The sequence below is a fragment of the Caretta caretta genome, chromosome 3 (genome assembly GCF_965140235.1).
Source record: "Caretta caretta isolate rCarCar2 chromosome 3, rCarCar1.hap1, whole genome shotgun sequence".
Lineage (NCBI taxonomy): Eukaryota > Metazoa > Chordata > Testudines > Cheloniidae > Caretta > Caretta caretta.
Window position 1 is genome coordinate 204571755 of NC_134208.1, and position 24043 is coordinate 204595797.

At 44.9% G+C, this 24043-nt stretch overlaps 1 protein-coding gene and 1 long non-coding RNA gene across 2 annotated transcripts in view; one reads left to right on the top strand and one right to left on the bottom strand.

Moving 5' to 3' along the window:
• LOC125633354 (uncharacterized) overlaps positions 1–16837 on the top strand; it is a 45002-nt gene extending 28165 nt beyond the window's left edge. The window contains exon 2 of the long non-coding RNA XR_007355576.2: positions 6710–16837. This is a non-coding gene — a long non-coding RNA (uncharacterized LOC125633354). The remainder of the gene's footprint in view (positions 1–6709) is intronic.
• The window catches only part of LOC125633352 (somatostatin receptor type 4), a 138731-nt gene that overhangs the window by 1132 nt on the left and 113556 nt on the right, over positions 1–24043 (bottom strand). Inside the window, exon 3 of the mRNA XM_075127256.1 lies at positions 19910–19977. The gene's annotated coding sequence lies outside the window, so the exon portion shown is untranslated. The remainder of the gene's footprint in view (positions 1–19909; positions 19978–24043) is intronic.

Genomic DNA, 24043 nt, shown 5'->3' on the forward strand with positions numbered 1-24043 from the left:
GGAGCAGCACAGGGAGGAATTGTCCAGGCAGCAGGATCTGGGGGCAGAAGAGAGGCTATGTCTTCCCACTGTGAGCATGCTCAGTGTGATGGAAGGGGCCACAAGGCTTAGAATCCTCCAGGTAAGCAGCGGATAGGCTGGGGGCAAAATGAGGACTTTATCCCCAGCTACCACACCAAGGAGAGAGGAGTAAAACAGTCCATATCTCCAAAGGTTCTGGCTCCTATGGCACGTACCACTTACAGCAGCCCGTTGGGACCCATGAAATCTATCACCCATGAGTCTATATTGACCCCAAATAAATCAAATTCAATCCCCCCCCCAACTACAGACATTTGTTCCCCAAATTAATAGGTATTTGGGTGTCACAGCCGTTGTAGGGGAGGGGTAAAAATAGGATGAGCTTGGAAAGGGGCAGTTTCAACCAAGACATCTTTGTTATAAATATTTCACTCAGTCTAGAAAATAATTTAAGGCCTGATCTAAAGGCCCTGGAATGGGAATTAAATCCATTGACTTTAAAGTGCTTTGGATCAGGCCCCCATTGACCATGAACAGCATGCAATATTCATCTCTCTCCTATTTCTATAGGGCATTTTCTTCAAACATGGCAAAAGCCATCTCTATCTATGTTTGAGTTATCCGAGCAAAAAAAGTATTAAAATAATTAAGTGGCAACCCCACCAAAAATAAAACAAACAAACAAAAATCACTCTAGAAAAAGTAAAAAAAAAATTTGATGTGTTTTAAAAAACAGATAAAAAGCCCACCGCATACTGGGAACATGCATGAAACTTCAGTCCCCAGGGTAACTGGTTTTAAAAGGTGAATGTTCTCTGAACCATTAGCATTGCCATAATATAATCTTGCTCATGTAACTCAAAACAACCTAAATGGGTTTTGCTCAAGCACGCCTAAAAAGTTCAAAACTGACCCAAGATTTTGGTTGCGACTTTTACAGCCCAACAGGAATATTTGAGAGTCAGGAGTAAATCAGAAGAGGGTCTTTGCATGAAAATGCCTTTCCTTCTATAATCTTAAACATAGCAGTGTCGATCCCCTCCTCAACAATCAAATAGGAGATTTTTCCAAAGCAACTAGTGACTTAGATGCCTCCATTTCTGAGTGTCCCATTTGTGACACCCTAAAGGGGCCTGATTTTCAGAGGGTGGGTGATCAGCCCTTTCTCATAATCAAACCCCTGTAAAGTGTCTCAAATTAGGCCACTAAAAATTGAAGCAACCAAATATTAGTCACTTAAAAAAAAAATCTTGTCCGCTGTATTTGAGAGAGTTCAAAGGCTTACTGTAATCAGCCAACACATGAGCTCGTGGAGAAACCAGGACAAGAAATGGAGTGACTGCTTCTTGGTGATAAGGGGCAAAGAATGTAAATTTGGGACAAAGAATGTGTGTGATTTATTAGCCCTGAGAATGAGCCAAATGTGTTTTGTGTATCCTTTCAAACTCTTATCTTTAGAGACCATATTATGAACAATCACCACATCCAGACCTTTTATTTATAAAGTGCTTAGCCTTGAGGTTATGCACACTGCTTGTGCTCACTCACTTATAACAAGTATTAACTGCTTCACATGGGAAAAGAAGAAAGCACACCCTCGACTACTGTACTGAAGTGTAGGTTCCAGTGTGGAGGAGGAAGGGGATGGATTAAAGCACTGGCCTGTGAGTCTGGAGATCTGGATTCAGCTCCAGACTTATTGCAGGGCTGTGGGCAAATCACAGTCTCTCTATACTTTAGTCCCCGATCTGTAACCTGGGGGAAAGAAGACTCATTATCCCTCCACTCCTTTGTCTATTTAGAATGCAAGTGGCAGGCATGTACAGCCCCTGGCCCAAATGAGACCCTAATCTCAACCAGGAATTGCAAGTCTATTATTCCTACAAAAGCCTAAATCAAGCAAAAAGTCCATCCTTTCTCAACTGACACTTGTAATACATGTTACAGCTTGTAGAGACCTCTGAATTTGAGAGTTTGTGGCCAGAGGCCTTGACCCAAATCAGGAGCCCCATTGTGCTAGGAGTTGTACATGTACAATAAAAGACAGTCTGTCCCAAAGAGTTTGCAATCTACATAAAGAAAGGAGTAGCATTCCATTTTGCAGAGGGGAGACTGAGGCGCAAAGATAGCGTCGTTTGCCAATGGTCATTGGCAGAGGCAGGAACTGAAAACAGACCCCCTACAGCCCAAATCAACGTCTTAACCACCAGGTTTCAGAGTAACAGCCGTGTTAGTCTGTTAGCAAAACAAAAGGAGTACTTGTGGCACCTTAGAGACTAACCAATTTATTTGAGCATAAGCTTTAAGATGTTATTAGGCCCTGTGATGGTGTCCCCTGAATAGGTAAAGCATTTATAGATTTATATAAATTTATAGAATTTATCTATTCAGGGGACACCATCACAATAACATCAGCCACACTATCAGAGGCTCATTCACCTGCACATCCACCAATGTGATATATGCCATCATGTGCCAGCAATGCCCCTCTGCCATGTACATTGGTCAAACTGGACAGTCTCTACGTAAAAGAATAAATGGACACAAATCAGATGTCAAGAATTATAACATTCATAAACCAGTCGGAGAACACTTCAATCTCTCTGGTCACGCGATTACAGACATGAAAGTTGCGATATTACAACAAAAAAACTTCAAAACCAGACTCCAGCGAGAGACTGTTGAATTGGAATTCATTTGCAAATTGGATACAATTAACTTAGGCCTGAATAGAGACTGGGAGTGGCTAAGTCATTATGCAAGGTAACCTATTTCCCCTTGTTTTTTCCTACCCTCCCGCCCCCTCAGACGTTCTTGTTAAACCCTGGATTTGTGCTGGAAATGGCCCACCTTGATTATCATACACATTGTAAGGAGAGTGATCACTTTAGATAAGCTATTACCAGCAGGAGAGTGGGGTGGCGGGAGAGAAAACCTTTTGTAGTGGTAAACACCCATTTTTTCATGCTTTGTGTGTATAAAAAGATCTTCTATACTTTCCACGGTATGCATCCGATGAAGTGAGCTGTAGCTCACGAAAGCTTATGCTCAAATAAATTGGTTAGTCGCTAAGTTGCCACAAGTCCTCCTTTTCTTTTAACCACCAGACCATCCTCGGCATGTCTACACTGCAATTGAAAACCTGCAGCTGATTTGGGCTCGCAGGGCTCAGACTGCAGGGCTGTTTAACTGCCATGTAGACATGCTGCAGTCCGCGCTCTGGGACCCTCCCACTTCACAGGATCCCAGAGCCTAGGCTCCAGCCCCAGCATCTACACCACAATTAAATGACTCGGCAGCCTGAGCCAGATGCAGATTTTTAATTGCAGTATAGACAAACCCTCAGTCTCTCTGAAATAGCTCACCAAACCCTGAGCAGGCAGGGTCCTTTCCTTCCCATGCCACTATAATTCTTCTGGGAGGGGCAATGAAGTACTGGACATGGATGTCTGTGGTTGGTCTCCTCCTGGTCATCAGGTTTTCTCCAGGCTCCATCTGACCACAGGACTTTAATGGTCTCAGCACATCTCTATATAGAGCCCATGTGACAAAGGTCAGAGACCATCACACGGATGCCCTGACATTCTCTAGACAGCAGCTTACTACCCACTATAGAGTAAGCAGCAGGAATCCAGGAAAGAGGTTCCTGCTGCCCATTTTCTGCCCGCCCTCTCCAAACATCACAAATACAGTGGAAGCGCGAGTAATGCCAGCTAACTGCTGCAGCTGAGCTCTTACAGAGCAGCCTGTAGACCACAGGAGTCCCAGTAACGTTGGAGGCAAAGTGATGAGTCATTACTACCCAGGCCTTCCATTGCACAGCGGAGAAGGGTATGAAATATAGCAGCCAGCACTAGTGGGGCCATCCAAATACAAGTGATGAGCGCTGAAAAATGCTGATGTTTTCCTGCATTGTGGGGTCCCTCCCTGCAGGAAATAATGTATTGTAACAGAGTTCTTTGGCTTCCTGCAAAATCCCACTGCGCAAAGCAGCACTTGCCTCAGCCCTCCACACAACGGCACAATAACTGGTGACAGTCACAATACATTTTACTTCATCTGTGGGGAGTGATGCCAGTGTGTTGACAGTGGGAACCAGCATGACCACCACCCCTTTCCAAAACAGTGATGTTTCAATGGACTTGGCAGTTGGATTCATTTTTTTAAACTTTTCTTTAAGGTTAGAGACAAAGGCCTGGGGCCTCAATGCACAAAAGCAGTTGTGTGCCTTGAAAAATCACAGCAATTCATAAAGCATGAGTTTGGTGCCTAAGTTCCTATCCAATGCATGGGAAGAGATAGGTGCCTTAGACTGCAATTCACAAAAGCCAGCATGCTGGGCCAGGAACTGCCCAAGCTAGCCCATGAGAGACGCGAAGGACAGGGGTATGTGCTAAGCTCTGCCCCTGAGTCCAGGCTGCAAGGAAACGTCCTCTCTCTGCCTGAGATTCTCAGCTGTGAACCTTCTAGATAGATTTCAGAGTAACAGCCGTGTTAGTCTGTATTCGCAAAAAGAAAAGGAGTACTTGTAGCACCTTAGAGACTAACCAATTTATTTGAGCATGAGCTTTCGTGAGCTACAGCTCACTTCATCGGATGCATACCGTGGAAACTGCAGCAGACTTTATATACACACAGAGATCATGAAACAATACCTCCTCCCACCCCACTGTCCTGCTGGTAATAGCTTATCTAAAGATAATTTTTGTAGTGAGGAGGTATTGTTTCATGATCTCTGTGTGTATATAAAGTCTGCTGCAGTTTCCACGGTATACATCTGATGAAGTGAGCTGTAGCTCACGAAAGCTCATGCTCAAATAAATTGGTTAGTCTCTAAGGTGCTACAAGTACTCCTTTTCTTCTAGATAGAGTCACTCATGTATGTTCCCTCTTTTAAAGAGCCATTTTGGCCAGAGAAAGAACACATGCAAGCTTGAGAATGACTGTGTATCCTCATGATAACAGCATGCACCCAGGATGTGGGAGACCCAGGCTCCAGTGCTCCTGTTCCAATGACTCCATAATTATTTATCCAGAGTGCAATCAGCTTCAACAGGAGAGATTGAGAAAGTCCACATCAGACCCCCTCATAGCCCACTGCTTAGAGTGCTCTTCAGTCCCAATCTCTTTAATCTCTCCTCAGATGGAAGCTGTTCCATACCCTTAGACAACAAAGGGTACTCTGTACTTTCCCCACTTTTAATAGATCTTTCTTGAGGTGGGGTGACCAGAACTGCATGCGGTATTAAAGGTGTGGACATACCATGGATTTATATAGGGGCATTATGATATTTTCTGTCTTATTTTCTGTCCCTTTCCTAATGGTTCCTAATATTGTCAGCTTTTTTGACGAGTCCTGTGCATTGAGCAGATGTTTTCAGAAACTATCCATAATGACTCCAAGATCAGCTAATTTACATTCCATCATTGTGTATGTATAGTTGAGATTATGTTTTCCAATGTGCATTACTTTGCATTTAACATTGAATTTTATCTGCCATTTTGTTGCCTCCTCTCCCAGTTTTGGGAGATCCCTTTGGATTTTTGGAGAACTCAGCTTTGGATTTCACTATATTTTGTATCATCTGCAAATTTTTCCACCTCACTTGTTCCCAGATCATTTGTGAATATGTTGAACAGCCCTAGTCCCAGTACAAATCCTTGGGGGACCCTGCTATTTACCTCTCTTCTCTGTGAAAACTAACCATACATACCTTCCCTTTGTTTCCTGTCTTTTAACCAGTCACCAATCCATGAGAAAACCTTCCCTCTTATCTCATGACTGCTTACTTTGCTAAGAACCTTTGGAGAGGGACCTTGTCAAAGGCTTTCTGAGAGCCCAAGTACACTATCTCCAGAAAGCCCCACACTAGCGCGACCAGGGACAGCTGCTGGTGAGCCTGGTGCCTGCTCTGGTGGGCGGGGCTGCGGGCAGTATAGCTACACTGGAAGAGCTCCTGGCACGCAGCGCTGGCTATTGGGAGTAGTGACCCGACATGCTGCTGTTTTCACTGCTGCAGTTCCCAGTAGAGCCCTGCAGTTCCGTGGATACCAATTTATATTTGCAGATATGAATTCTGTATCCACGCAGGGCTCTAGCGAAGAGGTGCAAGTGGCAGGGGGCTTTGGGGGAGAGAGTAGAGTGGGCGCGAGCCTTGGGGGTGGAGCTGGGGTGGAGTGTGGGCAGGGCCTCAGGGTGAGGAGGCCAAGTGGAGGCAGGCCAGAGGGCAGAGCAAGGGGCGTGGCCCCTCACTTCTAGGGGGCTTCTGGCACTTCCACACAGGCTCCCCAAATGCAGGAGTCACATGCTGCCCATGCAGCTGATGTAAAGTGGTATAGCTCCACTGATGTCAGTTGGAGTTTTGCTGATTTTACACCAGTGGAAGATCTGAGCCACAGTCTAGACTAGAGGTTCGCAAACTGGAGAGGGCATGAGAAGCTTTAGAAAAAATAAAAAACCTTACGGTGCACATCTTACTCACAGCCATGAACTACTAGCAAAGCTGATTCCTCCAGATGCATCAGGTTCTCACCTGGCGCTGTGCATTTTGACAGACTTCTGTTTAAGCTTGCATAGCATTGTACAAAGTCATTGCCTCCAGACATTAATCTGTTCGCTATGACGCGTTGCGCACATTTAATTGTAAGCATGGACCACAATCACAATGTTGCCTTTGCTCTTTTACAGGGGGTTGTTGTTGGCTTGTTCATGCAACAGAAAGAAGAAGAAAAAAAAGAACCACCTCTCAAGCGAAAAACAGAGCCAAAACTGATTCGAGCGAAGCACCGACACTGCGTATATTGGTGTATGTATTTGTGTGGCAGCGTAAACTACTACAGACACAAAGAAGGGGGCGTGATCAAATACATTTGAGAACCACTGGTCTACAATATGGCCTAGCATGTTTCCCCACAAGCCTACCTAAAGCAATAGCCTGCTTAGCCTTCAACACCCCTTCCATCTAAGGGCATTTCTGGAGCAGAGATTTCCTGTGGGCTTGTCTACACTATGGGATCTGATTTTCAAAGATACTCAGCACTCACAACTGGGGCAGTTATTTTCAATTAGTTTAGCTCTTATTCAGGCACCCAGGTGAAGAAGCCAATGGATCCTGGGCAATTCTGAAAGTCTGGTCACTTCATTTAGGTACCGATCTGGGTCCTGAGCTCCTTTGAAAATCTGGTTCCACAACCACAACCGTCAGGATGCCAACAAGGGCAGTCAGGGTCAAGGGCCAGAGCTGGGGCAAACCCAAGGCTAGGAGTAGCCAAGCAGTTTGTAGTCAGGTTCCAGGCCAGAGTCGATTCAGGGTCCAAGTCATGAGGCAAACTCCAAATCAAGTCGAGGTCAAAGCCAGAAATTCAGGAACAGACCCACTCATGGCACCTAAAGAAGGTCCACACTGTTACCTGGACATCTCCTGGAGTACCCCTTGGGCTTATATAGAGCAGGGAGCCAATCAGAAGCCATGAGGCTTCTGTCGGTCAGGCGCTCGAGGCGGAACTTCTGCTGTGTGTCCGCAGGGGGTCATGGGAAGTGGAGCCCAAACTCATTACAGCTGGGAAATGACAGTTACCGTGTCATTCTACACGGTTGGGTTCTAGACCCACAGGGCCTTCCAATAACTGTACCAAGCAACCCAACTAGTAAACTGCTTTACAACAAGATTGTAGAGGGGACTGTCCGACTAACCATGTTAAGGAATCTACATTGCAATCCTCGCCTGCAGGACTGAACCTGTCCTCTAGCACGTTCATTACAAACGGCCCCTCTCTCCGCAGTTGAGGAAAAGCCACGTCCTTCACATAATCCCAAGACAGCTGCACATTTTATCTTGCGACCATTGTTGCTGGTCTCTAGCAGGGCTGAATTTGTTAGAAGCTGGGGGAGCGGGGAAGGATGTGTCTTTGGACTCTGGCCACCCATCTGCACATGCAATGGATGCTATGCACACAGATGGACCATCTCACATCTTGCTCCCTGGCAGTGGATTCTAGCACTCTCTGAATAGACTTACCAGTGCAGTGCCTGCCAGAGTACATAACACAGGACTTTAACAATACTAATTTAATTAACAACTTGGTACGGACAGGGACAAATTGCATAGGAGGTTATCTATTAATGACAGAATATTAAATTCATTATGGGCCCAATCCAAAGCCAGTGGGAATCTGTGTATTAACTTCGGTGGCCTTTAGATTGGATCCTAGCGACCTTACTGGCAATTAATGGAATAGCCTATGGCCCTTTGCTGACCTTCTGTGCTGCCCCCTATACTTGGAAGTCTCCCTCTGTCTATGTGCCAAGCACCCTCATTCTTCTCCTCCAAAGCCTTCCTAAAAAGACAATGCTTATGTGAAGCCTTTTAAGCAGGATCATGTCCTAAATTCGGACACCAACTCCAACTCCTGTCGAAACACCATCTGTCTGCTATTTGTGTCTGATTTGTTTCCTCTGTCTGTCTCTGAACTCCGTTAAAAGCCTCTTGGACCAGGGACAGTGCTTTATTCATCTGTAAAGCATCTATTCAGCAGACCCCTTACGCCACTGGCTTCAAAGGGACTAATCACAAAGCTAGGTGCTATTCAGCATGAATAAGGGTATCTGAATCTGGCCCCAAGTGATTAATCAAAATAAGGCCAGGCCTACACAAAACCTTTTAAAATAATTTTCCATTTGGGTAATTTACACTGTATTAATGATCGTGAAGGTCTTCGAAAGATTCAGGCCTTCATTAAGTTCACAGAAGTTTGGATGCTTATTCAAATGTGTGTGATTGAAAAATGTCAATTTGCCATTTTGATGAAATTTCAAAATTCAAAACAGAAACAAAAATTGAGATTTTCATTATTTCAAAAACCCTATTCTCAGTTGCTCCTGACTCAAAAAATATTCCTTTTCCATCCCATTCCATTTTCCTATCAGTTTCAAAATCTGAAATTTCAAAGTTTCAAATTTTTAAAAAATGGGAAAACATTCACTTTTGTTTCTTCAAGTTTTCCTCCTTTTTGATCAGCTCTAACCCTAACATCATCTCTTCTCTCTGAAGTGCTGGGTCTATAAAGGTGGGTCTATAAGATGTGTTATAAGAAAAGCCTATCGTTTGGTGTTGAGCCCCATCCAGGGCCATGGAATCCAGAAGAACATGCAAATGAAAAACTATTAAAAATTGAATAGAACCTTCCAGGACCTGAAAGATATGCTTGGACTTTTATATGATGGTTCACACTGGCTCTTGCTTTGTCTGAACTGGAGACAAGATGAATGGCGAGAATGTGGAAAAGGTATGGGCCAGGGGAGTCATCACAGAGATTGTCATGTCTCTTGGCATTAATGACATGGGCTGGTTTCTACAGCTCATAGACTCATAGCTCAGTACACTGAGCCTTATTTTAGTGGAAAAGTTATGCATGAGGATAGAAGATGACTGTCCTTCGCACCCCAGGGGGTTCCACTGCAGACCGAGGGCAGAGTTTGCCTGGCCATATGTAACAAGCTCACCTTAGCTGATCACTCTCGTATAGTGGGTATGGCAACACCCATTTTTTCATGTTCTCTGTGTGTGTGTGTGTGTATCTATCTTCCTACTGTTTTTTCCACGGCATGCGTCCAATGAAGTGAGCCGTAGCTCACGGAAGCTCAGGCTCAAATAAATTGGTTAGTCTCTAAGGTGCCACAAGTCCTCCTGTTCTTTTTGCGAGTACCTTGACTGAGTCTCTTTGGTGCTTACTTTCCAGCGCTTGTTAAAAGTGCTGGGGTCAAGTCCTTTCTTAGCGGTACCTCTTCGGTGGCACAGCCTGGGCAGCGGTAGTTGAAACTTCCCCCTCCTTCCCCCTGCCAACACACCTCTGCTAGCTGAGAGGATGGCTCACTTTCCGTGCTCACTCTCCTCTCTGCTGAGACTACCAGCCAGGGTGCTGACTGGGGAGGTGGTTTTGTTCCATGGACACTAGGCCACGGAGAATTGGAGAGAGGTCACCAACGCATTGGACATAGGTCACCAAACAGCTATCACATGGTGAAGGTTTAGTGTCATTTCTGACCTGGGTTGAATTCAAAAATCACAAAGAGAGCCTTGCTTGACATTTTCTTATTGCTTTTTTGGCACTTTCTCACCACACGTTCCTTTCAGTGCAGAAACGTGGCCTTGAGTTTGGTCCTAGAAGTTCCAACTGCATATTTTTCTTATCTTTGCTAGGTCTGGTATGCTAAGCTTGAATTTGCAGCTTGTGGCTGGTGGAGGGGAGTCAGGACAGATTTATTCCTTCATATTATTTAAATATAAAGAACATCTCAGGGTCCCATAGCAAGCACTACAAATAGCATAATAATAAAAGAGACATGAGGGTTTAACCTTTCCACAAACAACATTGCCGAAGGAGACTTTGGTGACTGAAAGAATCTATAGCTCCTGCCTTCCTGTGATTGAAATGTTGAGAAGCCCTGCTTCCTTGAGTAAACAGAAGATAGGCTTTACAAAATGAAGCTCATCTGACTTCTATGAATTCCGGGAGCAGAGCAGCTTGAAGAATAGAACTATGCATCTTAAGCAAAGAAAACACTGTCTAAACCAAAATATTTTTTCTGTGCCATACAGAGTACAGCATGCACTTAAGAGTCAAGAGCTCCTCTTAAAAAAAAAAAAAAAGAAAAACCTAATAACTCATTTCTCAAGGTGACATGCAGTAATGTATGGTTTTCTTTTCTGGATTTATTTGAAATCAGACATTTTCCATAAACCATAAGATGACTGATCTGTGGCTAAGGCTGATTCAAAAGATCTGATTTCAATTCCTGGCTCTGCCCCAGACTTCCTGAGCGAGGCACATAAATGGCTCAGTGCCTCAGTTTCTCTATCTGTAAAACAGAGATAGTAATCTTCCTTTTCTCCCTCCCTTTGTCTGTCTTGTCTATTTGGATTGCAAACTCTTTGGAACAGGGACTGTCTCTTACTGTGTGAATGGACAGCACCTAGCAGAATGGGGCCCCAATCGTGGCTGGAACTTTTAAATACTATAAAAAGAACAAGGAGTACTTGTGGCACCTTAGAGACGAACAAATTTATTTGAGCATAAGCTTTCGTGAGCTACAGCTCACTTCATCGGATGCATGCAGTGGAAAAAACAGTAGGAAGATAGATATACACACACACACAGAGAACATGAAAAAATGGGTGTTGCCATACCCACTATACGAGAGTGATCAGTTAAGGTGAGCTATTATCAGCAGGAGAAAAAAAAAAAACTTTTGTAGTGATAAACAGGATGGCCCATTTCCAACAGTTGACAAGAAGGTGTGTGTAACATTAGGGGGAAAAATACTCACTCAAAAGCATTGCCATTTCTCGGCGGCATTTCGGCGGCGATGCTTCTTTTGGCGGTGGGGTGTCGGGCGCCCACCACAGTCTTCTGGGAATAGCAATATGCTATTCCCACAAGAAAGGTTGGGGACCACTGATTCTATTCTGCAATGCAAATGTGAATTAAAGACCCCCTACTGATACACAATAGACCATACCAGCTTCAAAGGATTCCCTCTGCATCTCATTGATACGCTATTGTTTCAATCCAGCCCCATAGCAACGTCATTCTCCAATATGGCATGTGCCTCTGTCATAAATTTGAAATTAAAATGGCACTATGAAACACAGTCATTATTTAAAGATAAATGGTTATCTGCCCTTGCAAAAGGTTTTCTTACAGTCTATCTGACTGTACTGTTGTCTTCTCTCTTTCCCGCACCTTCCATTAAGCCACTTTGAGTCAGCACTGTTTATAAGGAAAAGGAGAGGTCACAGCACATTTGCTGTTGCCATGAACTAAGCCCCACCAAATGGCATAGGAGAGACACAAAAATTCCTGTGACAGAAAAGTTTGGATGATCCTTATCTCTTCACTCATACTGTGCAATCTCTCTCCTTTCTGAGGAGTCTGCTATTTTTGGAGCCTTCCCACATCACTTTCACCAGCTGGAAAACTCAGGGGTAGTCAGAAATTCCCCCAGACCTCACGTAACAGTGTAAAGAGCCCCATGGAAGACAGCTGAAGAGGGGGCTCCTCACTGTAGATGACATCCATTTGACCCTCTGCTCCCTAACTAGGAAAAGCTAATCAAAATTAATCTTCTGTGTCAGCTACTGGGAAGCTCAGACAGTCATGCAGGTACCGCAAGGAGCCTTTTTAAAGGGAAAAGATGGTGCGGTGGTTAGACTTTTAGCTTAGGAGTCCGGAGACCTGAATTTGATTCTCTTATCTGTCAAAAACGTCCCCAGTGACCTCTGTCCTTCAGTTCCCCATCTGTAAAATGGAGATATAATAGCACTCTCCTGCCTCTTGGGGGCTTTATGAGGACAAATCACTTAAAGACTGGCTGGTGCTCAAATGCTATGGTAATGAGGGCCAAAAAGTACCTAAGGTAGACAGAAACTCCAGCCCAAATTTGTAAGCTTGTGCAACCCCAATGTAAGACTTTGTTCCCCTATTGTGGCTAGAGCTTGCAAAGAGATTTTAGGAGTCTGCTAGCTTTGCCCACCTAAAAGCCCTGATCCATAGGTTCAAGCAACAGCATGGCATGCGCCTCTAGATACAGAGGTCTTGGGTTCACTCCCTGTAGATAATCTGATGTAGGGCACTATTACCCATGTATGCTTCTGGGGTGGGGAGATGGCATAGTCACATAATCTCCCAAATGACTACAGCAAATTGGGTTTGTGTACACATCCCTAAAGGCGCACTGAGCATGGTGGGATTTATGTCTAAATCAAGACTGCACGAGGGGCGTCACTTTGGCCTGAATTCTTAAATGTATTATTTGGTGAATTCAAAGGAACCTTTGTGTGCGTTCACAGGAACAACCGTGTGTCAGAGTCACCATGGATTATGCTTCTGTCAGCAATAAAAGTCAAAATCAAAATGTTGTTTTGAAAATAATGGTGCCCCAAAGCCATCCGCTTTTTGCTTGCTACTTGCTGGAATGCCTTTTGATCCATCTCCTCTATTACTAAGCTAAGAATGACACAGTCAAAATATATGTCCCTGCAGATCAAGAAGAGGAAACACACGAGATATCAAGAGGTTAGGCTTCCAAACGTGACCCCTTTCTCCACAACCATGAGGACCAGAATTTTTTTTAAATGAAAACTGAGATTCTCACATAATCCCATGACTCCAAGAACTAGGCCGTTAAAAAAATTGGCCACCACCAAATATTGACTTGCAATAAAAATCAGAAAAGTTGGCAACACTTCTCCCTATAGTCTAATTACTTAACAGAACAAGTGCTTCCCCAGAAGCTAACGTTCCCTCATGGGCACACTGGTCCAGACTACATACTGTAGAAGTTGCTGCATATTTGTGCCGGTGTTGAAATGAGCATCAAACTCACACTGACTTAAATCTGAGAGCGAGCAACATTGCCCAGTGAATCATGAGTAGGGATTTGTGCTGTTAAAATGCGTGTAAAAGCATACAGTCAGCATGTAACTATGGAAAAAGTCATTTAACTATTGAAGGAAACGCAAAACAATAACCACAGAGATAAGAAATCCACCCAGTTAAACCTCTCCAGGGCTTAGCTCCACCCTTCTCCACCCCTCTATCCAAGCAGCCCTCCACCCCATCATCTTTGAGGCTTTGTCCTCTCAAGGTCACACTGCTGTGTCTGTGTTAGGAGATTTTCTTAGTACAGAACAAAAATATTTGTCTTACATGAATGCAAACCCAGTAATTTAGATGCCAGAGCCTCAGGTGGTGTTAATCAGTGCAGCTCCACTGAAGTCAAGAGAATTATAGAAATGTAGGGCTGGAAGGGACCTCAGGCAGTCATCAAGTCCTGTCCCTGAGCTGTGCCAGGACCAAGTAAACCTAGACCATCCTTGAAGAACCTGTTTTTTAAAACCTCCAATGATGGGGATTCCACAACCTTCCTTGGAAGCCTGTTCCGGAGCTTAGCTACCCTTAGAATTAGAAAGTTTCCCCTAATATCTAGCCTAAATCTCCCTTGCTGCTGATTAAGCCCACCACTTCTTGTTCTATCTTCAGTGGGCATGGGGAGCAACTGATCACTGTCCTCTTTATAACAGCCCTTAACGTATTTAAAGACTTCTCAGCTCCCCCTTCAGTTCTTTTCTCAAGACTAAACACACCCAGGTTTTGGTTGTTTTTTTAAACCTTTCCTCATAGGTCAGATTTTCTAAACCTTTTAGCATTTTTGTTGTTTTCCTCTGGATGCTTACCAATTTGTCCACATCTTCTCTTAAAGTGTGCCACACAAAATTGGACACAGTACCCCAGCTGAGGTTGCACCAGTGCTGAGTAGAGCGGAACAATTAACTCCCATGCCTTATGTACGACACTCCTGTTAATACAACCCAGAATGATATTTGCCTTTTTTACAACTGCATGACAGTGTTGGCTCACATTCAATTTGTGGCTCACTGTAACCCCCAGATCCTTTTCAGCAGTACTATCCCCTAGTCAGCTGTTTCCAATTTTATGTTTGTGCATTTGATTTTTCCTTCCTAAATGAAGTCCTTTGCATTTTTCTTTATTGAATTTCATTTTGTTGAATTCGGATCAATTCATCAACGTCAATTTGAATTCTAATCCTGTCTTCCAGAGTGCTTGCAACCCCTCCCAGCTTGGTCTCATGTGCAAGTTTTATAAGCATATTCTCCACTCCATTATCCAAATCCATTTATAAAAATATTGAATAGTACCAGACCCAGGAGTGACCCTTCCAGGACCCTACTAGATACCCTTACCCAGTTTCACAGCAAACCATTGGTATCTACTCTTTGAGTAGGGTCTTTTAACCAGTTGTGCACTCACCTTATAGTAATTTCATCTAGACCACTGTTCCCTAGTTTGCTTATGAGAATGTCATGTGGGACTGTGTCAAAAGCCTTACTGCCATCCACATATATCACCTCTACTGCTCTCCCACATCCACTAGGTCATGTAACCCTGTCAAAGAAGGACACTAGGTCAGGTTGACATGATTTGTTCTTGACAAATACATGCTGGCTGTTCCTTATAACCCTATTGTCCTCCAGGCGCTTATAAATTAATTGTTTAATAATTTGTTTCAATATCTTTCCAGGTATTGAAGTTAGGCTGACTGGTCTATAATACTCTGGGTCCTCTTTGTTCCCCTTTTTAAAGACAGGTGCTATGTTTGCCCTTCTGCAGTCATTTGGAACCTCTCCCCCTTATTGCTAATGGTTCTGAGATTGCTTCAGCTAGTTTCTTAAGTACCCTAGGATGAATTTCATCAGGCCCTGCTGACTTGAATACATCTAAATTACCTGAATATTCTTTAACCTGACATTTCCCTATTTCGGCTGGCATTCCTTCCCTGGCCACAATAATTCTGTGCCGATCTACAGCAGCTGAGGATCTAGCTCTTAGGTCTTTCATGAACTAGGAGTCAATGGAAACAGGAGGTAATTTTGTACTTGACCACTCCTTAGCCATGCTGAAAAACTAAATAACCTCATTGTGCTAGGGGATAGGAACCAGAAAGTGACCCTGACTAATCTATTTTCACTGTCCAAACTGAATGTCAATGCCAAGGAGTCAAAGAGAGAGTCACTTTCTTCTAACACTGAAGTAGTAACTTTGTTGAAACAATATGATTCCTAAAATTATCCTCTCTCTCTGCTTCACTTCAGAGCTTTGGTCTAAAATCTTTCCCAAACTCCCTCCTGTCCAGTTTCCTACTACAGATTTAAATAAACAGTGCATATATCCTCACACGGAGTGAAGTAAAAAAAGGAAAGATCTAGCACAAGTGTTTATGATCTTACATTTATTTAATGAAGCCCCTAACAAACCAGATTTGACAAATATGCATAGGTAGACAAAGCTGGGATGAAACATGGCAGGCAAGCAATTCAGGACCAGAGTGAAGACTATCATAACTGGCTGAAACTGCAGGAGAAATTTAGGAGGAAAGAACATGACGAACAACAGGGAAGTTTGTCAAGATACCAGAGTTGAAATCCCTAATCTTGCAAAAAGTTCCAAAGAGGCTTTCATGATCAGAAGTGTCTGGGTTTTCCATCTAATGTGAAAGACAGAACCTTCTAACACCCCTGTGTTGCTCTTCAATGCCACAATGGGTCATGGAGACACAATATTCAGAACGGGTTGTTTCTGTTGAAAAACTGCCTGATTTGGAGTTTGTGAAATGTCCTTTAAGTAGAAGCAAGTTGAGGAAATGTGTTACAATTTTCCAAAGAAATTTCAAATGAAAAACGTGATTCACTGTTGAAAGGACTAGGAACATTCTGTGACTCTGATTTTCTAATTTCCTGCTAAGTTGGTTGTGTAGTTAACATGGCTGCTCAGGGCCATCCTACACCAAAGTTTGTAAGGTGCTCAGTGGTGCACCAGACATACCATGGCGCAGAGGTAAATGTTGCCAGCTGCCATGTCCTATAGGCTCCTGCCCCCAGGGGTCCCAGTCAGCATTCATATGGCTAAAGTGATGTTATACTAGGGCTGGCATGAAAGAGAAAGGTTTCAAATAGGTACAGTAGCATATGCAGGTAAAATATAATAATTCCTAGCTTGGCCCCTACGGGCAGTCCAATATAGGGGTTAGGGCCTCTCACACTTAATGCCTATGGTGCCCTCTTCAGTCCAGTCCTCTGTTGGAGACCATTGGGTAACTGACAGAATACACCCCTGTATTCATACCCTATGCACTACTGTAATAATCTTTGTACGAAGTATGCCTTGTAAGTATGCCATTTGAAAACTCATACTTTGCTCGTCAGTATTGTCCTGATAAACTATGTGTGGCAACCTTGTATGTGAAGTTATATGATTTCTCTGCATGGCATTATTAACACCTGTTCCAAACCCCAGAAGTTGGCAGACAAGTCTGTTCTAAACAAAGGAGTGTGTGCTCTGCTTCATTTGCATTGTATCAGGAAACAGAGTCACCAAGCTGGAAGGGAAGACAAAGGATGTTCAGACAGGTGAAAAAGACAGCAGGGAACATCCTTCCACACAGACTCTTTGGCTCTTAGTTCTCAGCTGGAAATGTTTTTCAAGAGTGGGAGTAAAAGTATAAAAAAGAGGGACAAACACCCTAAGGGACCCCTCTTTGTCCATGCCCATCACATTCACTGCACTTGAAGAGACACAGAAAGCAGGGGTTGAACTCAGGAGGAGGGGACCTGACCTGAGAGTTTGGTCAGTAATCTGTGGTGAGAAACTTTGCTTGAGTCTGACCCAGTTTAAGTTTGGCATTAGTGAACGTCTTATCTTTATTTTTCTTGTAACCATTTCTGACTTTTTTGCCTCACTTAAAATCTTTTTGTAGTTAATAAACTTGGTTTACTGTTTTATACAATCCAGTTTGTTTAAACTGAAGTGTCTGAATAACTATTTGAGATAATAAGCTGGCATATTATTCCCTTAAAGGAATAACTGATTAAAAATATTTGAACTGTCCAGGAGAGGGCTGGGCAGTACAGGACATACTTTTCTGGGGGAATATCTGGGACTAGGAGTGTTTTGGGGTCACCCTGTAGAATAACTGAGGCTGGTGAGAGCCAGAGCATAACCCACGTGTATCTGGCAGGCTGCAGTTACATACAGACACTCGGGGTGCAGCGTGCATGCTGGAAAGCTGCTTGTGAGCGGCCCAGATAGGATCTACTTCAGCAGGATCTACTTTGCTGCTTTCAACTACCTGAAAGGGGGTTCCAAAGAGGATGGCTCTAGACTGTTCTCAATGGTAGCAGATGACAGAACGAGGAGTAATGGTCTCAAGTTGCAGTGGGGGAGGTTTAGATTGGATATTAGGAAAAACTTTTTCACTAAGAGGGTGGTGAAACACTGGAATGCGTTACCTAGGGAGGTGGTAGAATCTCCTTCCTTAGAGGTTTTTAAGGTCAGGCTTGACAAAGCCCTGGCTGGGATGATTTAACTGGGAATTGGTCCTGCTTCGAGCAGGGGGTTGGACTAGATGACCTTCTGGGGTCCCTTCCAACCCTTATATTCTATGATTCTATGAAGGCATTGTAAGTTGCCCAAGGTTGCAGGGCAGGGGTGACACAGCCCCACACTGGTCTGGAGTGTACCCTGGTATGTCACAGTGACCTGCAGGCTTCCTGGAGAGGAGCAGTCCTTGGTGTGTCCCACTGGGAGTGTTGTCCCCCAGCTGCTGTGGCAGCATTTCCAACCTGGCATCCGCTTGCAGGCTGCCCCAGCTGCAGTGGCTACTAGGCTCAAAGGCCCCCCGCAGTTCCTGATTGTCCATTTACAAGGACAGTGCCTCTTCTCTTGGATCCAACAGCCGGCCAGAGCTCACTGACCACTTCCCAGGCTAACCCTTGGTGCCCAGCCTTTCACCAGTTCCCATCCCTAGAATGCATAAGAGCCTAAGCTAGCCACTGGCTCTATGACTCAAGACTTTCCCTCAGGTCCCTCTCTGCTCAGCCCTCTGGTCCTATTGGGATCCAGGAAGTGGGCGGGCACAAGCCCGCCCACTGCTAAAGGGTCATCCCCTCCCCACCCCCCAAGCCTAACGAGGGGATCCACAGGACCTGGAAGCCCAGTGATTTCGGGGGACAACTAATAAAACAACAGGAATAGGAGTGTGGTCAAAGGGTCAAACAAAGGGAACCTGACGGGGACACCGAGAAGAGAACCCTGGAAAGCGCCCACTGCTCCTCGAAGGCATCAAGGAAGTCAGTGGACGCCACCCAGAGGAACTCTGCCCGGAGGCGTGAACAGACGGAGGATCGGAAATAGGCCCCACAGTCACAGGAGTCTCCATCGGCCAACCTCTTCTCCCTGGTCTTATAGATGGCAGGGCCATTGCTCATGCTCCCCTGCTTCCCACAAGTTCTGCACACATCTGTGTCCTGCTGCTGTGCCTGCCACTTCCCTGCAGCCCGATTCCCTGCTCTGCTCCCAGCCTGTCATGCAGTCCCTCCAGCCAACTCCTGCTTCCCATGTGGCTCTGCAGCCCTCCTCTCCACCCAGGCTTTCCCCAAGCAAGAAGGATCACATCTGGGATCAGGCCCTTTCCTCCCCTATTGGCTTGGAGAGAGGCATGGGTCTGCTTCCCCACATCGGAGGGACAGAGGTCAAAGGGGAAGGGGTTGACGATGGGAATAGTAGTTGATTTTCTGCTTAGTAGATTCCGGATGGCTGCTTGTTCGCCGGCCAGACCCCCTGCACCGCAGTCCCTGGTACAGCAAAGCACTTAGCACATGCATAACGGTAAGCACGAGTCATCCCAGTGAAGTCAATAGGACAATTCACATTCTTAAAAGTTATGCATGTACTTAAGTACTTTGCTGGATTGGGGTCCAAGAGCCCCACCAGCCCCTCCCGAGGTGAACCATAACAGCACAAGGGCCTCTAGTGGGAAAAGAAAATCATCAGCAGATTTTACAGCCTCAGGGTGGGGGGGGAGGCCTGATTCATAATGAGAAAGAGCTAGAAACTGAGGACTGGGTGCAAACAGCCCAATGCAGCCAATGGGAGTCTTTGCACAGATAAGGTCCTTATTTTCCCTTTGTATATGAGAGCTGATATTTTGGGGGTACTGTTCTCCCCACCTCCAGCTGAACCCTGCAGCTGTCCTGGCATCCACGCTTAGGGGATGAAAACACCACAGGACACTCTTTGTTCCCTTAAGTCTGACTTCCAGCTGAACTCTGTGCCTTGTAAAACAAAGCTGTCATAAGACGGGGCCATCTAACATGGACCGTACTTACCTTCAGCTTTGTCTTGACTTTCTGTTTATGTATGATTGTATTACGAAGCTTACATTGAATATATGTTTGCTCAAGATATCTCCCTTGTTTATGTTGGATTCAGCATGCTTGGATGACACAGGAAATAAAGTTTAAGCAATGCTTACCAGCTGGACTATGACAGGTCTCTCATTTCTTCAGGGGCAATCCCAGTATACCTCAGACTACGTCCAGCCTAGGAAACAAAGAACCGTGTGCTAAGAGTACAAATAAAAGCCAGGGAGCTTCAAGAGGAAGGCTGCCACTCCACATCTAGCTTGGCCCCTGGTTGAAAGCTCTTGGAAAACATTCTGACCTTAGGAAAACCTGACAGAGACATCCTTATTGCAGGGTTGCAAAGAACGAAAAAACTTTTCTGTTTTTGCCTCCACATATTTTTCAATAAAATATTAAACTTGAGATTCCCAGTGGAAGTGACCAAAGAGGAGTTGTGTCTTTGTGCAGACAGCTGAGGGCTTGTCTACACTTACCAGGGGATTGTAGGGCGATTATCGATGCATTGGCAGTTGGAAGACCTGCTAAATCAACCGCCGATCGCTCTCCCGTTGAGTCCTGTACTCCACTGGAACAAGAAAAGTAAGGGGAGTCGACAGGAGAGCGTCTCCCGTCGACATTGTGTAGTGTGGACCCCGCGGTAAGTAGATCTAAGCTAATTCGACTTGAGTTACGCTATTAACATAACTCAAATTGCATAGCTTAGACCGGCTTTCCGCTGTAGTGTAGACAAGGCCTGAGCAAGGGGTGGTGTATAAGATCTATCACCCCAGGAGTAGCCCTAGGAGGTTGTTGAGTAGCCCCCTGAGTCACTGGACAAACCTCTCCCTCCCCCCCGATAGAGTGCCTGAGGCCCAGACTTACACATTGGTGAGGGAATCCCTGCATTTGGGTTCCTATTACTCTAATTTTGCTGCCATAAATTGCAGAGCCACAGGCTTGTTGGCCAAATTGATTAGATAGGGAGTAAGTAAGCACCAGACTCAGCATACTTGGCAGCTCTTTAACTTGTGATCTTTGCTAATCACGTTCACATTTATGCAGGATCAAGCCCTTAACAAACAGATGTTTAAATTATGGCCCAGACTTGCAGATACCAGGACTGTGCAGTAGAAGTTTTACCATTAACTTCAATGGAAGCAGAGACAGGCCAACACTGAGTGCTTTTGAAAATCCAACTGGAGTTGCTTATTGCATCACAAAGGGACAAGGCATGCTGAAATTGAGAGCCAAATTTTACCTGTTGCTCCAGATGCCCATTTAGCACTGAGCTCAACAAGACTGTTTGAGTTCAGACATTTGCTGGGGTACAGTCCTCTGTCTAAACAAATATCAGTCTTTATAAAGGTTTGGTTTCACATCCCACAAATTTAGAAGCTTTAGTTCAGGATGGTTCTGATATTTTTCAGGCCAGTTGATCCTTCCCTAGTATAATTGTTCTGGGATCTGCTGAGCAATGACCACAGCATTTTCTGTCTTAGACTGTTTTCTGCCTTATGTTAGCAGTAAAATTTTCTCTCCACTTGCACTGAATGACAGGTTCACAGATACCACGGACAGCCTTACCACTTTCACCACTCCGCGCACCAGAGAAACAGCTGAAATAAATCCGACTGTATTGGAGTGTTTAAAGATGGAATTTCTTTGCTGGCAGATCTAGCTTCAGACTGATCTCTTCCTTATAGCGCTATATGCTCTTCTCCCAAATATGTAATCCCTGGGATCTGACCTTGAGAGTTGCTGATCATTCTCAGCCCACAAAGTCAATGGGAGTAAAGGGTGATCAGCATGTCACAGGAATTGCTCAGTGTCAGGGCCCATATGTATACATTTTCAGAGAAACGTATACCACATTAATAATTTCGGGGGTGTTTTGCCAATAAGTTTGGATAGCAAATTGCAGTCTCTTTGGTGACTAGCAATTCTGGTTGATCACATCACAGTTTACAGCTCTAAACCAAAGGAAACTATAAAATAGAACATCTAAATACACCAGTGGATGTAAAGGAAGATGTCTTAACCCTGTGCCACACTACCTCGGAGCCTGGTAGAGTAGAGACTGCTGTGACTGGTCTTTTCACACCTGGTCAGATCTATACTACGGCTTAGAACACACCCCTGTGGCTAACAGTCACATTCCAATAGAATTAATAAAGAAACAGGAGGAACTCTTAGTTGGAAATGTTGCCCTATTTTTTGTTACATCAAAATTACACATTTCAAAGAAAAAAATGTGTCAGAATTTCAAATGTCAATGTTTTTTGACCAGCGATAGAGCTCATTAAAAATGGGGAGGAAATTTTATGAAGATTCTTTGCCGCTGATTACTATGTATGTGGTGCAATAGGAGAGGAAGGGGAGCAACGCACAGATTTGTAAGCTATGGTATATGTAGAGTACAAACCAGCTCCTGAGGTACAGTCTCATAGTGAGAGTACTAATCTGTCACTTGGGACACCTGGGCTCAATTTCCTGCTCTGCCAAAGACTTCCTGTGTGACCTTGGTCAAATCACTTAGGCCCATATCCTCAAAGGTATTTAGGTTTCTAATTCCCATAGAAATCAATGGGAGTTGAGCATTTAAATACCTTTGAAGATCTTGGCCTCAGTTCTCCATCCATTAAATGGGGATAACACCACTTCCCAACCTCATATGGGTGTTGTGAGGATGAAGATATTAAAGATTGTGAGGTTCTCAGGTACAACAGTAAGTAGAGCTATAGGGTACGTCTACACTAGAAACTCTACAGTGGCACCATTGCAGTGTAGATTCTTACTAACGGGATGAAAGGGGGTTGCTGTATTAAATCCATCTCTCCAAGAGACAATAGCCAGGTTGACGGGAAAAATCTTGACCTAGTGGTGTCTAGTCCATGGCTTAGGTTGGATTAATGACGTCAGAAAGGGTGTGACATTTTTCACAGCCCTGAGCAATGTAGTTAAGCCAGCTGAACTTGGTAGCATAGACCAGCCCATATAAGCACTAGACAGACAGACCAACAGACAGAAGCAAACAATGGTAGAAATGGGTAAAACCACGGCCCTTCCTAGAAGGAAGGTGGTGAGAGGAATTGGCTGCATGTCCTTATACCTACCATAGCCACGATGGCCATTTTCAGAAGTGTCTCGAACTAAAATGGGGGTTTACAAGGAAAAAACTTGGGGATCTGGCTCCTGCTGATAATCTGACAGGTTGATGTGAGGCTGAGACTGGGATGTTCGCTGCCGTGGGCTGCATACACGTACACATTCTGCCTTATAGGCACAGCCCTGCATAGGGGATGCTGTTGGAGCCATACATTGCAGCAGGACCTCTGGAAGGCACACAATGCCCACCAGAGCCTTTTAGCTCTTGGGGGAGTTACCTGCTGTGTCATCCACCGCCAGGTGCAAGATGTGCTCCTCAGCTCCATGGACAGCTAGGTGCAGACTCAGGGACCCTGCCATAATTCTGCCTCCTCCCCATCCCTTCTGGGGTGCTTGTGCCCACCCTGCAGGAGACCAGAAGGCTGTCTGCACTGATTCTTTAAATCCACAGCAGGAAGGCAGGCGGGAGGAAAATTGGAGAAGATTCTTGGTTGAAGCTTGAGTGAAGCAGAGAGAATCACAGTTGATTTAGGGGTAATCCTCTTTTCCTCGTTCTAATCAAATTCCTTGTTCAGTGCTGGAAGAAAGTCTTTTTAGCCTGCACCCTGACCCAAAAACCCTCTTTGCACATTTCTTCCAGGGTCAATACCCAGTTTCAGCTGCTCCATCAGCATGGCTCCCTTTCCCTTGGTCTGTTCTCAGTTCCTGAGGGTATGTCTACACAGCACAGAAAAACCCACGACAGGCCCATGCCAGCTGACTTGGGCTGGGGCTGGGGCTGGGGCTGCAAGGCTGTTTCATTGCAGTGTAGATTTATGGGCTTGGGCTGGAGCCCAAGCTCTGGGATCCTTCCACCTAGCAGGGTACTACAGCTTGGGCATCAACCTAAGCTCATATATCTACATAGCAGTGAAAAAGCCCCGTGAGCCCGAGTCAGCTGGCACAGGCCATCTGCGGGTGTCTAGTTGCTTTGTAGACGTACCCTCTGTGTTCGCTTCCTCCCCAACACAGCTGGTCACAATACTCGGTCAAACCCTCCACCCACCTGGCGCTCGTTTCTGGGCACTCTATGTTAGGTTCTGTTTTAGGTGTGGCCCCTTCACTCGCTCTTACAGACTTCAATGCAGGACTCATTCACACATCAGTTTAAAGAGGTTTTA